Source organism: Lepisosteus platostomus, chromosome 19, assembly GCF_059453375.1.
Source record: "Lepisosteus platostomus isolate fLepPlt1 chromosome 19, fLepPlt1.hap1, whole genome shotgun sequence".
NCBI lineage: Eukaryota > Metazoa > Chordata > Actinopteri > Semionotiformes > Lepisosteidae > Lepisosteus > Lepisosteus platostomus.
Window position 1 is genome coordinate 7441276 of NC_142629.1, and position 11342 is coordinate 7452617.

Here is an 11342-nt window from a genome sequence, read left to right on the forward strand (position 1 = left end):
TTACATCATATTTACCTCATACCCCATTTTTTAAACACTGATTTTATATATCAATTTGTGTCGATGTCTGATGCTGAGTACCTGATTTCTCAAATTCTTTACTGTATGGCCTCCCGAACTCTCTTCTCAGCAAGTTGTAATATGTTTTAATCTCTGCAGCTAGAGTACTAACTCACACCAGACCCTGGCAGAATATCACTCCTATACTAAAGTCTCTGCATTGCTGGCCTATATAGCCATGTATTCAATACAAGGTCTTGCTGCTGACTTTCAAGGCTCTAAACAACTTGGCTTCATCACACATCTCTGAGCTCCTCCATGTTTACACTCCACCACCCCCTGTAGGCTCTGTTCAGTTGAGGCCGGTCCTCTTCTCACTGTCCCCAGGACTAAAGTGGGTTAGGTTCCTGACTCCCATGTCACACGGTCTGTGATCGAATCCCACTGGAACAATGACTTCTTTATAGTTGGTTCTGTGGCTAAGGATCTGCGCCTGTGACTGGAAGGTTGCCGGTTCAAATCCCGCGGCCGGCAGAGGAATCCTGCTCCGTTGGGCCCCTGAGCAAGGCCCTTAACCCCAACTGCTCCAGGGGTGCTGTACAATGGCAGACCCTGCGCTCTGACCCCAAGCTTCTCTCCCTGTCTGTGTCTCCATGGAGAAAAGCTGGGGTATGCGGAAAGACGAATTCCTAATGCAAGAAATTGTATAGGGCTAATAAAGAAACATTATTATTAAAGCACAGACTTTTGGTGACCGTGCTTTTTCTGTTGCTGCTCCAGTGGAATGACCTTCCTCAGACTCTACGAGAGGCACCTTCTTTAACTCTCTTCAAATCTAACCTTAAAACTTACCTTTTTACCAGGGTCTATGTCTGATTGCCTACAGTCAATTTGTATTAACCTATATGCTTTTGTGTTTTTTTTCATTTACTTTTCTTGCGTTTTTCTTTATTTCAGGATGTAAAGCGTCCTTGGGTTTGGAATGGCGCTTTTTAAATAAAGGTTGTTATTATTATTATTCACAACAATCTGGTGATTGCTTACTCTATAAATCCTAAAACAAGAAACCTTGACTTAATAAGAGCATACAGGGTGCTGTTCATGAAAGATTCCCAGAATGCTCTTGAGGTATGGGTCAGTGAAAAGCCCAACCCCAGGGGGAACTTTTTCTTCCTAGCAATTGTCATGGATGTTGGAAAGGCTAGCCGTGGAATGACCAGGAGAGCAGTAAAGACCCTATGCGTAGAGGCAAAAGGGGACAAAGACAGAGGTTAGCCCCAGCTAAGGGGGGCAGGCAATGTTGGGGCAGAAACCTATGCCCTCAGGCCACGGATGTGGGGCGACCTGGTACTAGGCGGGTCTCACGACATTCATATCCCGAATGCTGACCCAGGAACCGAGGAGACACAGGAAGTAAATAGGCAACCACAACAAGACACACCAGAAAGACATGAATAAACATGTGGAACTAGGAAGAGGACTGTAGTGGAGTGCCCTCTAGGGGTTGGATGAGGGCCATAACAGCAATCCTTTCTTTCTATATAGTATAAGTGTGTGCTGTAACTGTCAACGGAGACCCGTGACGGGAGGATGGTCCCAATGCAGTACCTAAGGAGTAAAAAGAGAGGCGGAGTCCGAGTAGGGTTCCGAGGTCTGTAGGGGAAAAGGCAAGAGAGAAGGTATCCAAACCAGAGAAGGGCAAGGCTGGGGTCAAAGTCGAGTAGGCAAATCTAGAGGTCAGAAGGAGGAGAACCACGAGTGGGTTTCCAAATCCGGAGGGCGAGGGCGAGGGCGAGGGCGAGGGCGAGGGCGAGGGCGAGGGCGAGGGCGAGGGCGAGGGCGAACAAAGGGAAGGCAGGTGAACTAAAGTACAACCAATACCAGGCAAAGAGCAAGGGATTCAGAGGGGTTTAAGTACTGTGTGAAGAAGAAGGTGCGCTGATTGATGGAGTGTCGTGGTTGGCTGATTTGCAGGGGCGGTGTCGTTTGGCAGAAGTGCTCAGGGCTGGGGCGTAATTAGTGCGAGTGCGCTTCCGTGTGAGAATGCGGTGACTAGAGGGTGTGGCAGTAACTAGGTAATGGCCTTTGTGAAGACTGGTCTAAAGTTACACTAAAGCCTTTTAGCCTTGACTCCATTTCAGTGAAATTCATAAAGTTTCCATCACTGTTGTTGTCACAAAGATGTTTTGAAGCAAATGTGTTGCCTAGCTCATTTGTTAATCCTTCAGCCTGAAAGCAGGGAAATATTTTCAAGCCTTGTGTTAAAAATACTCATCTCGGCCACAGGACTCCGACGCCATTTTGTTAGATTAGATTTTAGTCCTTATTTTCCCTCTTCCTTGGAACATGGCACCCGAAACCTTTAATAACAAAAAGCATTCAAATCTCTGAAATGGAAAATATCATTAATGGAATTCTGGAGTAACAAAAGAACTGCCTGCCCTCTCAAGTATACCATCTGAATATTCTATTTTATGCTACACTGCTGAAGTGAAAAACCACCAATAGTGTTTAAGACCTTTGGAGTTATTATCATCTACACACAAAAAAGATTAATGTTCCACAAACATAAAACTAAATTATTTTGCCTTTCATGCATCCCTACCTAACTGAAGTGATTTCACATTTCTCTTTAACTGTGTGAACCAAGTTAAAAAATATAGTCCTTGTAAACAGTAATAAAATTAATTTTATTTATCTTGGAAGGCTCATGCACGTAACTATAAGTGTCCTTTCAATAATCAAGTCAAGACCTTTTTGGTAAATACTGTTTTTTTTCCAAATTAAATAATATGTATAATACATGTAATTTAAATTGTAATTTCAATAACTGGTTAATCCAATACAGGAACAGAATGAGCAGGCGCCTAACCTGGCAGACAACAGGCATAAAGGATCACTTTATTGGCCACATACAATTTCTTGTATAAGGAATTTGTCTTTTCACATACCCCAACTTGCTCTCCATGAGACACACAAACAAGGAGAGACGCTTGAGGTCAGAGCACAGGGTCAGCCATTTATACAGCACCCCTGGAACAGTTGGGGTTAAGGGCCTTGCGCATGGGCCTAATGAAATAAAACTCCTCTGCTGGCCGTAGGATACGGACTGGCAACCTCCAAGCCACAAGCACAGATCCTTAGCCACAGAGCCACCACACCAGCAGGACACAGCCTGAACGAATTGCCCCGTGACCTTTCTACAAACATATGTCCACACACACACTAAAAAAATTGTACACTGTACACAGGCAATCTAACATTGGCACTATGTAGGCTGTTCATTAATTTATGGAGTGGAATAAGCTTTTGGCAGATAATGTGAAAATTATAGAGAGATTTAAATAACACTGCCTGTTTGGAATATAATGAATGCACCTGAGAGCATTTTTAAAAACCCTGGGCCTACAATCAACAAGTGACATTTCTCAGATTTACAAGTCAGACACATAATTTTATCCCCAAAGACTTAAAAGTATTAAAACAAAAATAATGGAAATGAGTCAGAAGCTGTTCATCTTTGGTATAACAAACCTTAGCCTGAATTGTATGTTTAGGAATAGGGACAAAACACTTCATACATCCCTGAAGAAATAAATCCGAAAGCTTGTAAAAATTTTAAAACTTATTTCTCTAATGCTGTAATTATTCTCATTGTAACAATACAATAAGACTGCATTTTTCATTAAAGCAACCCAAACCTTTATTAATTGGAAACATTGAACACATACAACTGCCCAAAAAAGACTGTATATTGTTTTCTAGACTATAGTACAGTATGTATTTTAGTTACTTAGTTATTTCTTTTCCTCGCCACTGAATAATTAAACCTCAATTTTCACTCAGGCTTACCGTATCTGTACCTCAGGGGTCAAATTATTGGAACACTGGCAGCTTTCAGGGATCTGCTGAATATTTTACCAGGGTATGATTAATTCGTGGTTGCGCCAATGACAGATCAAAGGAAAAGGGACTTATGGGAAAATAAATGGTATTAACATTAAGGGAAAAAAGCTCACGTCCAAGATCCGCCTAGCATTTTTATTTGCATTTACCAAGTTCTAACATTTTAAGAATTCAAACAAGGGAGGCGCGGAGGCGCAGTGATTAGCATTGCAATACTGTCTTATAATATTGGCGGCCTGGGTTCAGTTCCTGGGGTGCTGTCTGTATGAAGTTGGCCAATTTGTACAGTATGTTCTTCCTGTGTTCATGTGGATTTCCTCCAGGTGCTTCTTCTCTGTGTTTGAGTCTGTCCTGTGATGGACTGGAATCCCTTCCACAGTGTAATAATAATAATTGCTTACACTTATATAGCACTTTTCTGGACACTCCACTCAAAGCACTTTACAGGTAATGTAAAGATCCCCTCCACCACCACCAATGTGCAGCCCCACCTGGATGATGCGACGGCAGCCATAGTGCACAAGAACGCTCCCCACACATCAGCTCTCAGTGGGGAGGAGAACAGAGTAACGAGGCCAGTTCATAAATGGGGATTAGTAGGAGGCCATGATTGGTAAAGGCCTATGGGAAATTTGGCCAGGGCGCCAGGGTTAATACCTTTACTCTTTTCAAGAAACACCCTGGGAGTTTTAATGACCACAGAGAGTCATCGAAGGATGGCACCTGTTTACAGTATAGTGTCTCCGTCACTATACTGGGGCATTAGGACCCACATGGACTGCAGGGTGAGCACCCCCTGCTGGTCCCACTAACACCTCTTCCAGCAGCAACCTTAGTTTTTCCCCAGGAGGTCTCCCAGCCAGGTACCAACCAGACTCACACCTGCTTAGCTTCAGTGGGTTGCCAGTTGTGAGATGCAGGGCGATATGGCTGCCTCATGCCTGTTGCATGCCAAGATAGGCCCTACATCCTTGTATTAAGTGCTTAGGAGATAGATAAGTAGATTTTCATTTTCAAACATTGCCTATCATATACAATATGTGATGTAACTCATAGGTCCAAAAGGAAAGGAAACAGTTATTAGATAATATGCATTTTAAAGAAATATAATGTTCCATTATTTCTGAGCTTAATCAAAAGCATACAGAGTGTGACTTATCTGACTTATCTCACTAATATAGACTATCTTCGATCAATCATACAATTAATCAATCAATATTCTGGTCCTGGTCTGTAGAGACCTGTGGCATCTCTTTGTCAATGTTTGTTTTGCCCGGGCGACAAGTTTATAAGTTTAGGTTTGTTTAATGCTCTGACAAGAAGGAGGACAAAATGATACAAAGAAGATATGTTAAAGCCATGCTGGGTTTTCATTACACCAGCTGGATAGAGACAAGGAAGTCAGAGGCAACCGCCATGGAGGAGGGGTCTGTCTACTGGTAAACAGCCTTCAGTGCCAAAACATTATTGTTAGTCAGAGTGTGTATATGTCTGACACTGAACTATTCAGTATTTCTCTGCATCCCCTTTATCTCCCTCAGGAGCTTCTTCAGGTTTCCATTCACCCTAAAGCTAATGTGTAGCTACTGAACTGTTACAGAGTTGTTTTGACTGCACACAATGGGATGTGTTTAAAGAAATGACAGAGGATATTCATGAATTTGTTAATGTACTGTCTGATTGTATTTCTTTCTGTGTGGACTCTTATTCCTACAAAACATTTAAAAGGCTTTTCTTCCTAACAAGCCGTGGGAAATCTTGAGCCTTATTTAAAAGCATCTTTTTTTTCCTCAGGGGGATGCAGAGGTCAGGAGTGCAGTGCAGGAAGAGGCAAAAAGGGAGATCAGGAAAGCTAAAGATCAGTACAAGGAGAAACAAAACCTATAAAGGATAAAGATGACACTAGGGATGCATAGCTTTAATCATTTCTGATGTGATTCAAAAGGGCAACACTAATATTTCTTTCTTCTCTTTTCAGCATGGAATAAACCTATTACTTGTTCCTTTGCAGCCTACGCATGCTGACGCAGCTACCCACCTGAACTACTAACACTAATATTTTACCAGTATTAAAGGGCAGCACTTGGTAAATTACCTCAATGTGTCCTATACTCATTTTGAATTACTGCTTAAACCATCACAGATAACAATGCTGACTTTGCTGAATCTGAGGAGTTTATTAAGACTGACACATTATAAGAGTGCAGGCAGTTTAGGAGGATCTATGTCAGAAAAAGTGCAGGACTAGATAATGTATGTGGCAGAGTGATATTTTTTTCAGATGCCTTTAAATTTTTCACATCATTCCTTCTCTCTGGAAGAAAGCGATCCCTTTTCCAAAAGCTACAGATAATGAGGTGATAAACGTATTGTGGACTAAGAGGTGATCTGATGCAAGTATTCAAAATATTCAAATTCCTCTCAAAATTTAAAAATGCCATTGACAAACCAGAGGACTTATTGAAGATAATACATTGAATTAATAAAACAAAACAGCTGCATGAGACCCTTGGATCACTTAACTACTAACAAGTACACAAGCTAGGTAGGTCACATGGCCTCCTCTCATTTGTAAACTTCATGTTCTGTTGAGTTAAATGCTTTGCAGACCTTCTCTAGTGCGCTCTAATAAACAGCCAGACTGTTGGTTGTCAGGTTGTCAATGATAACAAGTATTTGGGACTGGTTTTAGATAAAAGATTGGACACATTTTGTGAGACCATTTCTAAAAAAGGCCGACAAAGTCGTTTTGCATGAAATCTTAGCTTCTTTCAGCTGGACAGAGGAATTATAGAAAAGTGGTGAAAATCTTTTATTGAAGCATTGTATTATCTTCAGTTTTGCAACAGCAGCACTGCAATTTGTAATAGGCTTGTGAAAACAGGGAACAGAAGTAGCATAATCACTGGACGTAAATCAGATCGATCTAAACGCCCTCTTCAAGGGGATGTGGCACGTCTCCTCCTCTGTGCATTTACACTACTCCCATCTGGGAGATGACTCTGTGCCCCAGGGTGCAAGGGTAATATATAATGGAAATTATTGACACAGGATATGTTCCTGAAAAATTGTTTGTCCTGACCTTCTTGAGCAGAGTGTTGGACTCTGCTGCAAAAACAAGTTTTCCCTTAAGAGATGATAATAAAGCTTTGACATTTTGTTTGTTATGGCCCCCTTTGCAACACTTTGCCACAGAATGATTTACAGAACTGTACAACAGTTGACAATATTTATGAATACTTGATTGACCTGACAGTCGGGAATTGTTATGTTACTAAATGTGTATGTTTGAACGTGTACAGGTGTATATATTGTTTTTGGTTGTGTTATTGGAAGTGACTATGAAGTCTTAGGGATCTAGAGACAATAATTAAACACCTGGATAGTGTCATCATTTATAGATCTTGGGAACGTCAAAGCATGAAAGGAACTGGGGTGTTTACTGAGTGGGGTCTGAGACACACTGATCAAAGGAATCTCTGGCTTGCCTTGGTTAATTAGGTTAGGGGAAAATGATGAAGTGTCATCAACATTCCAAGAACACATCACAAAAAAGGCAGGTAGACAAACAAGAAGGAGAACACAGAGAGAAAGGAGATAAGAGGAGAGAAGGAGAAGAGAGGAAAGAAGAACAGGAAAGGGACGAAAGCCTGTCAGATGAGAGCTCCTTGTCCAGATCATCTGTAAAGACCAGATTCTAGTTAAGTATTTTAACCTTGTTAAGAGAGCTTGCCATTTAAAAAGAATTCCTGGGTTGAAAACTGCACTCTTGTAGATAGTAGATGCATATTTGGAATAGGGAAATAGGTTTTCCATTCATTTTGTAGCATCCAGATTTATATACTGTACAGTATATGTAACGAACAGTTCTTTCCGGACCCTATGCGGACGACACAATCCGAAGTAGGGAGGAAACACTGGAGAAAAAGGTAATGCAGGAATACAGGGATGAAAACAGGGGGGCGTGTCCAAAGTGCGCTGGTGCACGGGGGAGGTGTGGCCGAGGCAAACTATCCAAAGGTAATCCAGACGGGGAATCCAAGAAACGGGCAAAAGTCCATGGCCAGGTGATCCATCCACGACGAAGGATTAAAACCAGGAACCGGGTCGGAACCGGCAGGGGGAACAGAAACAGGAACTGAGACTTAGAAACGTGACGGAGCCAGACGCATCAGGACCCGGGCTCGCACGATATGGAAATCAGATGCAGAGCCCGGAACTGACCGAGTGTCTGGCTTTTAAGGGGGACGGGAAGGAGGCTGGAACAAGGGGCAGGTGCACAGAATTAAGTCCAAAGTGAAAAGAGCCGGAGCGCCCTTAAGGAGGAGGGACTACAATCGTGACAGTATAGAGAGATTTAACTCTTTGTCATATTCTGTTAGGTGGAGGAGGCAGTGGTCTTGTTGGTAGCAGTCTGGTGTTAGGCCTCCGTGAATGCCTTGTTTGTAAAGAGCATATCTCCTATGTCGCATGTTGTTTAGGGTGTGTATTGCCATTATTAATAAATATTTGTTAAGCCCAGTGTGCCTGACTTATTACCCTTTTTACCAGCGAACAAAAAACTCAGGCACTTTTAATTATATCCACCAGCTGGATATATTTTTGGCAAAATCTTTACAAGTTGGGGGGTTATAATTATTTATTTTAATTGTTCAATTACCCGCTCAGTCATATTTGGTATTCTCTATTTTCCGTAACAGTATGTATTGCAATTGATTTTAACTCTTTTAAAGGGTGGACTGATATGAACTAAAATCAATGCAAAATTAATATGTGAAATGTCTTTGTTGCTTGTGCCTTCAATTTTAATAAAAGCACTATTCCCCTAACAAACCCTGAATGATCAATGACAGGGGTTTCTTCACGTTTCTTTATAGAAATCCAGATCACTCAATCCACAATTACAGGGATTTCTTTCCTGTTGTTTCTGCTGGTTCTAAGCAGTTCTAGGCTGTGTATCTAAGGAGTTTGGAAAGTTTCATAACTTTCTCAGGGCTTTTTAGCACATAGAGTAATGTACAGAGATCTTAGAGTATCTGAACTGGCAGATGGGGATGAGTCCTTATTTAATGTTTGATGTATCATATTTATGCACCATTTCACATGACCAAGATGAGGATGATGGATGACTGTGAATGTACTATAGGCTTTGCACTTTGCTGATTTTGGCTCTTTAATGATGAATGGTGATTGCATCATGGGAGTGCATGCACAGAGAAGATGGTTTAAAAAAAGCAGTTTGAGACTATGAATTCTGAAGATCAGAGGGAACCAAAGAAAGCCAATAAGAAAAGAGCTTGTACTGTTAACGTCAATAAAAAGAGAGTGGTAGCCATTGTGGAGTGTAATTATGCAACAGGATAGAACGGGCAGTCAGAGGCAGTAGTGTGGCTGAGCAATGTCTGCTTTTTGCCACAGAGGAGAAGGTTCATATTTGGACGTGAAAAGATAGAGAAATATTAGCTCCCCTTTTATAAATTTATAGATGAAGAAGGCCAGATAGGTAAACATTACAGCAACAGAATGTCGTCTTTAAAAATGTACACCTTTTGTTGCCCTAAACCCCAAAAAGAGGACAAATAAAAATCAGACTTTTTTCACTTGTATTTACAAATTGTACCTTGCAACATCCAAGTGAAAAAAGAAAGAAAAATTTCTAAAAACAGTAGAATAACTGGGTTGGATAAGAGAACAAGATAAGAGTTAATAGTTGGTGGAAAAACCTTTAGCTTGAATTACAGCCTTGAGTCTGTTTGGATACATCTCTACCAACGTTTCACACCTAGAGGAAGGAATATTTGCCCAATTCTCCTTACAGAATTGTTCAAGCTCAGTCAAACTGAGTGGTGACCGTTGATGGGCAGCCCTCTTCAAGTCATTCCAAAGATTTTCGATGAGAATCGATGGTCGGGCCTCTGACTAGGCCACTCAAGGACATTCACCTTCTTGTCCTTTAGCCACTGTACAGTTGCTTTAGCGGGGTGCTTTGGGTCATTGTCATGTTGAAAGGTGAACCATCTTCCCATTTTCAACATCCTGGCTGAGGGTTGCAGGTTTTCTTCATGAATTTACCTGTATTTTGCACCATCCATCTTCCCTTATCATCACAAGTGCCCCAGTCCTTGTTGAAGAGAAACACCCCACAACAGGATGCTACCACCACCGTGCTTTACTGTAGGAATGGTGTTCTTTGGATGGTAAGATGTATTGGGTTTTCGCCAGACTAACCATTTTGCATTCTGGCCAAAAAGTTCGATTTTGGTCTCATCTGACCACAGCACCTTTAAGGTGCTTTTTAGCAAAACATAAAGGAGACTTGAGACTTTGGTATTTTTAAGGAGTGGCTTTTTTCTTGCTACCCTCCCATACAGGTCATACAGGTTTTGTGAAGCACTTGTGATATTGTTGTCACAACAGACAATGACCAGTCTTTGCCATAAAGGCCTGTAGGTCCTTCAAAGTTGCCACTGGCCTCTTAGTAGCCTCACTGATCAGTCTTCTTCTTGCTCGGTCATCCAGTTTGGAGGGATGGCCTGATCTAGGCAAGGTCTGGGTGGTGCCATATGCTTTCCACTTCTAAATGATGAATGATGGTCTTGACTGTGCTCCATGGGATACTTAATTGTAAGGGGGTTTTCACTTAACCAAACAAGGTATTTTACTGTTGTAATATTAATTAATTTTCAGAATGTTTTAATGTTTTAATGTTTTAACAAATTTTGAAAGGGGGGTGTACCCACTGTACAGCACTTGCAAAGCGATGTCCCACTTTCTTGCAATACAAAATTTTCTAAAGTGAATACTTTACATTTAGAGCTTGAATGCTCAAAAAGTTCACGGATGAAAGACATTCAATACAAGCAATGACAGCTCAGGCTCTGAAGCAAAGTGGCGAGACACTAACTTGAGCTTTTCTTAAGGTGAAAGCATGCAAAAGAAGTACATTAAGAAAAATTGATGAGAAAAATCCAGCAGAGAGTTTTAAAGGATTTTGGGTTGCCATTGCAGTTCAAAGTGTGACAGACTGCAAAGTGTCAAGTGTTTTAAACCTGCTACTCACTGTTCCATACTTTATTGCGATGTCAACAAAGCTGATTGGAATTTGCCCCAGTACAGCCCAGATAAAAACAAGAAAACACACATTACACTTACACAGTACATATTCAATCAATCAAAAGTCCATTCCACTTACTATATACTGTATTTATATTCATTCCCCAAAAGAACTGTACTTGTGACATCCAAGATCTACATGCTGAGGTGCCTAATGGCCGCCAAATACTGTAGGTGCCATTTCGGAACCAGGCAGTACTACATTTGATGCTTTGAAACCTCTTCCTTGAAGGATGAAGTTTAAAAGGGTGCTGGCGGGATGAAAGGTGTCTGCAGACAACTTCTTTGCTCTCCATCGTAAATAGTGGCACTAGATGGAATAT